Source organism: Adiantum capillus-veneris, chromosome 5, assembly GCF_014529385.1.
Source record: "Adiantum capillus-veneris isolate H3 chromosome 5, ASM1452938v2, whole genome shotgun sequence".
NCBI classification, from domain to species: domain Eukaryota; kingdom Viridiplantae; phylum Streptophyta; class Polypodiopsida; order Polypodiales; family Pteridaceae; genus Adiantum; species Adiantum capillus-veneris.
The window spans coordinates 26234292-26240564 of NC_140935.1; the positions used below are offsets into that span (position 1 = coordinate 26234292).

The 6273-nt window shown below is 42.6% G+C and overlaps 1 pseudogene; it reads right to left on the minus strand.

The window, feature by feature from the left end:
• Nucleotides 1-2476: 2476 nt before the first annotated feature.
• On the minus strand, nt 2477-3418 carry LOC147457044 (fructose-bisphosphate aldolase, cytoplasmic isozyme-like; annotated as a pseudogene).
• Between the last annotated feature and the right edge of the window lie 2855 nt (nt 3419-6273).

The window sequence follows — 6273 nt, forward strand, 5'->3', positions numbered from 1 at the left end:
ACTAGGACTACTTTGATCTTTGACTTATCTTTCCTCTGTTTCACTTCACCTTGCGTATTCTCCCACTTAAGTTTTAGTCCTCATGAAAACCAAGCCAACGTGTGAGCACAACCAAACTACCTTGTAGTATCTTCTCTCTCTCTCTCTCTCTCTCTCTCTCTCTCTCTCTCTCTCTCTCTCTCTCTCTCTCTCACTCTCATACACACACACACACACACACATACACAAAACTTATTGAAAAAGTCTGCATCTCTTTCAATTTTTAGATTACAAGTCCACTAAAATATAGTGCTAAGAGCCGATTGAAAACTCAAAACAACCAATTCAAGGGAGGGAAAGAAGGATAAAATCCAATTTACAAATTCAAGAAATCCAAAGATGACTAGGACTACTTTGATCTTTGACTTATCTTTCCTCTGTTTCACTTCACCTTGCGTATTCTCCCACTTAAGTTTTAGTCCTCATGAAAACCAAGCCAACGTGTGAGCACAACCAAACTACCTTGTAGTATCTTCTCTCTCTCTCTCTCTCTCTCTCTCTCTCTCTCTCTCTCTCTCTCTCTCTCTCACACACACACACACACACACACATACACAAAACTTATTGAAAAAGTATGCATCTCTTTCAATTTTTAGATTACAAGTCCACTAAAATATAGTGCTAAGAGCCGATTGAAAACTCAAAACAACCAATTCAAGGGAGGGAAAGAAGGATAAAATCCAATTTACAAATTCATTAAAATCCAATTTACAAATTCTTTTTGACACGTTGAGCATACACTCATTAGAAGTATAACAAGCTGACATTTTTCCAAAAATGATTTGCGAGAAAAACCCAGCAACAGTTATACCACAAAGTAAAACTTACTTTAGCAACACTACATTCCAGAGAGACACCTACCTAAGATTAATTAAGCTAATTCTCTGGAACCTCAACATCCCCATCATCAATCTTTGTTTTCAAATACTTGGGATCCTTGCCATCCACAGAGAAACCCACACAAATGCAGTACCGAGAATTTCCTTTACTGTACAAGCAAGCTCCTTTGCCATTGAATGGGGATGCTGCACATGGGCAATCTCGATCACATCATCGAGAGAAATGTTTCCATTGTGCTTGATGTTCTTAAATGTATAAGGAGAAGGAAAAGGAATCTGTAGGTCAAAAACCAGCTAAGAGCTCATGGGACACACTAGCATGGAGCAAAACCCTGTTGCCAATTCTAGGACTAAGGGGCAAGCAGAAGAAGAAGAAAAAGGCAATCGAGTGCTACAGCGGCTTGCATGGTCAAATTAATAGGAGGAATTCTGACAATGCAATTACGCGAGTAGTCAGCAATCATGAGGAGCATCTGTTGTAAAACAATGTCATAAATGCAAATGGTGGCATCTTTGCTGTTTTTGTCAGTGGACTTCATCATTGTGGTATTGATTATGCATTAAATGGGCAGGAATCTGACTATCAAAGCTTGCCCTCTTCGAGATTAGAGAGATAATTGTTGCATGAAACTCAGAGCGGATTAACAAGGCTCTTAGTATTAATCATGAGAAAGTCTAGATGTCTTTAGAGGTCGTGTTCACAGGCGCCCACCACAACAACACTCGTTCTTGAGCATGGATTATAGCACGTTTAGCTACTATTTCAAGCTTGCAAGGAGCAGCAACTGCAGCAATGCATTTATCTTCTTCCTATCGTGCTCGGACTCCTTGAGGGCTTTGATCACAAGGACAGCGGCGCTAATTGCTCTCCAACTTCTAGTCGTGCTCCATTTCAACGTCACCATTGAGGGAGCCACCCGTAAACTCTAGCAAACAGTAGACATGAAGCTGAGTGATGCATGTTTTGGCCCCACGATGAAGATGCAATGCTGATAAAGCAAGGGAAACAAGAATTTGAGGAGGTGGTTTTTGTTCGTTTAACAGGAGGGGAGGTTGGAGCTACCTCTTCATTGGCACCCAAGGTTGGGCCTCTGGGTCTGTCGCCCAAGAAGGTTATAAAAGAAGACATCGCCAAGGAGATTACCAAGGACTGGAAGGGCCTGCGCGTTATTGTCAAGCTCACTGTCCAAAATCGTCAAGCCAAGGTTGATGTCGTCCCTTCCACTATCTACGAGGGATCCAATTTGGGCGGCATCTCTGATGGTTTTCTCTCCTTTATTTCTGTTGCTTCTGCTTCTGATTTCGCGACCCTGCGTTGCGCTCTCTCTCTCTCTCTCTCTCTCTCTCTCTCTCTCTCTCTCTCTCTCTCTCTCTCTCTCTCTCTCTCTCTCTCTCTCTCTCTCTCTCTCTCTCTCTCTCTCTCTCTCTTTACTAGGAATAAACCGTAGCTAAATTAAATCATGATAAAGATGCCCATTACAAAAACCTCAAAAAAATAGCCCATTTGCTTCATTCTGCAGCCACCCCCACACCTAAACATTATTACAGAACATGAAACATCATTGCAATCAAAACTCAATAGCTTAAGAATATGAGAGCTAATACTTGTAGTTGTCAACATGAAGCGATTCATCAGTGCCAATGCCCTTAGCAGCATCTCCAACATATTTGCCAAGTACAGCCGCCTCACTAGAGTTGGCCTTGCATCAGGCAAGCAAAGCAGCTTGTGCTATAGGAATGTTTTCCTTCTTTCCAGCCCAAGTCTTCAAAGTGCTCGCTTGCATTAATGCTTGTCCAAATGAGAAATAAACTGTCCATGGCTTCTTGGTATCCAGCTCATTCATGGCATTCAAATTCAAAGTTGCTTCTTCCTCACTTTGACCGCCCGACAAGAACATGACACCAGGAACAGCAAGAGTAACCGTCCTTTGAAGTGCTTGTACGGCATAGTGAGCCAACCCATTTGCATTCTCAAGTATGGCAAGAGGAGACGGCTCAGTTGGACCAATCTTGAGCACAACTCTCCACTTAGCAAATCGGGCTCCAGCATTGGGCAAGGCCGTCCAATCCCTGAGTGGTTGTCTCACCGTCAGCGCATGCCTGCAAGGTCGACAGTGCCCTTATCTACCTTGATGCCAAGGCCTAATCCACCCTCTTTAAGTACCTCCACAAACGGCCCCCTTGCCAGGTCGCAATATAATTGGCAGCCGCAATAATCTCAGCTGCATATTACCCTCGAACGCGGCCATGGCAGCTAGCAAGGTAGAAATGCAAGGGTCTCTCTCTCTCTCTCTCTCTCTCTCTCTCTCTCTCTCTCTCTCTCTCTCTCTCTCTCTCTCTCTCTCTCTCTCTCTCTCTCTCTCTCTCTCTCTCTCTCTCTCTCTCTCTCTCTCTCTCTAAAAAAACTGAACTCTCTCAAAGAGCGCGCGCCGACGCGCGCTCTTTGAGAGAGTTCGGTTTTTTTAGAGAGAGAGCCAGGTCGCAATGTAATTGGCAGTCGCAATAAGCTCAGTTGCATATTTACCCTCGAACGCGGCCATGGCAGCTAGCAAGGTAGAGATGCAAGGGTCTCTCTCTCTCTCTCTCTCTCTCTCTCTCTCTCTCTCTCTCTCTCTCTCTCTCAGCCGTTTTTTGACCTAGTAGACAGCAGTTCACTCTTTTGACCACAGCTTGCTCATCCGAACTCTGATTTAGGTGATCTATAGCCTCAATCGAAGAGCATGAAGCCCTCTACGCATTGATGAAAAGACAGAATTTTTCTATGTAATGGAAGGCTTTGCTGTAATAGCATCTCAGAACTGAAAAAACTATCAAAACTTTGCGTTTTTGTTGCCGACTTGAAGGCAATGTCAGACAAAACTCGCAAGGGTGGAAAAGCCACACTCGCCATGGAGAATGATGCAAAATCTCCAAGGAATTTGGATGCTAATCCAACCACATCATCTACAACAACGGAAGCAATGATCGTGGCTTACTTGATCTCGTTACAAGAAACCGTTACCAAACAAGGTGAAGAGTTGCGCGCACTTGCAATGGAGAATGGTACTTTAAGAGTTCTCGTTGTGGAGAATGAGCACCTCAAGAAGGTTCTTGAAATGCAAACAACACGCTTGATGCATCTTAAGAATGAAGTTCAAGAATGTAAACGCTCTCTTATTGACATGAATGTATTGAAAGAGCGTTTGAGCAAAGTTGAGAGTGATCATGTATTGAAAGAGAAAACAATAGATACAATACGACATGATGTATGTGAGATGAGAAATGCATCCAAATCATGGGCTGATATATGTAAGGATAATGTGGTTTCTACATCTCCTATCACGCAATCCATTGTCCAAGGAAAGAATGTAGAGAATGTGGACACTCAAGAATTGCACGAACGACAAAAACGCTCAAAGAACATCGTCATTCGTGGAATCAAGGAGGAAAGCATGGAAACACCCCAATCTCTTGCAGTTGCTATTGAAGATTTTTTTGCTACACACTTTGGCATGTCAGGAATCATGGCTTATGGTGCACATCGAGTTGGAAAACAAGGAGTCCCTCTCTCGGGAGAAAGACCTATTGTATGTACCATGGTTGATGAGGTAAAGAGAAAGATCATCCTTGACAATGGTTGGATCTACCTCAAAGGAACAGGTTGTAATGTATATGAGGATCTCACTCTTATGCAACAAAATGTACGTCGCAAAGCATATGAGGAAAGAAGCAAGAAGGTTAAGGTATCACCTCAAGAAGAAAATCCACTTAAGGAGGATGCAAGTCCACCCAACAAATAGGGACACATGATCTATGAGACCAACTCACGCTTGCGAATAAGCTTTTGGAATTGTAACGGGTATCCATGGAATGCGGGAATTGGCATTGATGAGCTTACCAATGACTCCGATGTGATACTTCTTGTCGAAACATGGGAGCATGATGCGCAACGAATTCTTGGATTTGACAAATACGATGTGCATTCTTTGATGTGGGCCAAAAATGCAAAGCAACGAAGAGGCCAAGGAGGCGTAGCATGTATGACCAAAAAGGGTTTGAAAGATGTTTCCATTGTCAAAGAAGATAAGTATAAACGCTACTTATGGCTGAAAATCAGCCCACCAAATGGTCAAGTCATGTTTGTGGCCGGTTGCTACATTCCTCACTATGACTCCAACTTTTATGCTTGCTTGAATATGGATAGAGATCAGCCCTTTGTTGAACTAGAGGATGACATTGCTCATTACAAGGATCAAGGTGAAGTCGTTGTTTTTGGAGACATAAATGCTCGCACAAATATGTTACAACACGACACACAACAAGTAGACATGCCGCATGTCTCAAGAAGAATGGATGACTCATACATGTATAATTGAAGTTCTAATGATGCAAAAGAAGTGGATCACTATGGAAAGTCACTTCTACATATGTGCAATAGTACCGGAATGCTCATTGCAAATGGTGTATCTCTATGGCAAGGCACCAATGACTTTACATGTAGAAAGCACAACGGTGCTAGCGTGATTGACTATATGTTGTTCTCGGAAGCCACTCTAGAATGCAGACAAAGCTTTACACTTGGTGAATGGAATCCGGAATCGGATCATAGGATGTTATGTATTGACCTCAAGTGTGGTAAACGGCCAGAGCATGTAGCCTCCAATCATGATGTGAATCATTTGTACCTACGTCTAGACTTCAAACGAGCACTTATATATGCTGATATGGTGGACCAAATGTTAAGCATGATAGAGCATCAAGAGAGCCTAACATTAGAATGCAAGTGGAAAGTTTTCAAAGAAGTAATTTTCTCTTGTGTGAAGGAATGGTTTTCGGTGAAACACATGTCTTGCAAAAGGTCTAAGAAGGGTAGCACCAAGAAGAAATGGTTTGACATGGAATGTAGTCAAGCCCGAAAACACTTGCTAAGATTGGATGCAATCAAAGACAAGGAAGTTTACTTGGAATGTTCACACACATACAAAGCACTTGTTCAAAAGAAGAGGAGAAGGTGGGAAGTCGAAAAACAACTTCTTTTAGCACAAGAGAAAGCACATGCATGTGGCAAGTTTTGGCAAAATCTAAAAGGCAAGCGCGTTGAGAGCTTTGGTGACTTGACTCTTGAGGATATGTATATGCATTGTAAGAACCTCTATAAGCAACCCAATGTTGATAAGATGGAATGTTGTAGCTCCCTTCCGTTTATGTCTCCCTTCTTTACCATTGAAGATGTATGCCGCGCGCTTGAGAAACTTGCTACTCGTAAGGCAGGTGACCTTCAAGGTGTCAAGGCTGAAATGATTAAATGGACAAGCAAGAAAACACGATATTGGATATGCGATATGTTTAACCTTGCACTTCAGTATGGCATGCCTCATGATTGGTGTGCAAATTGGATCAAACCTTTGCACAAAGG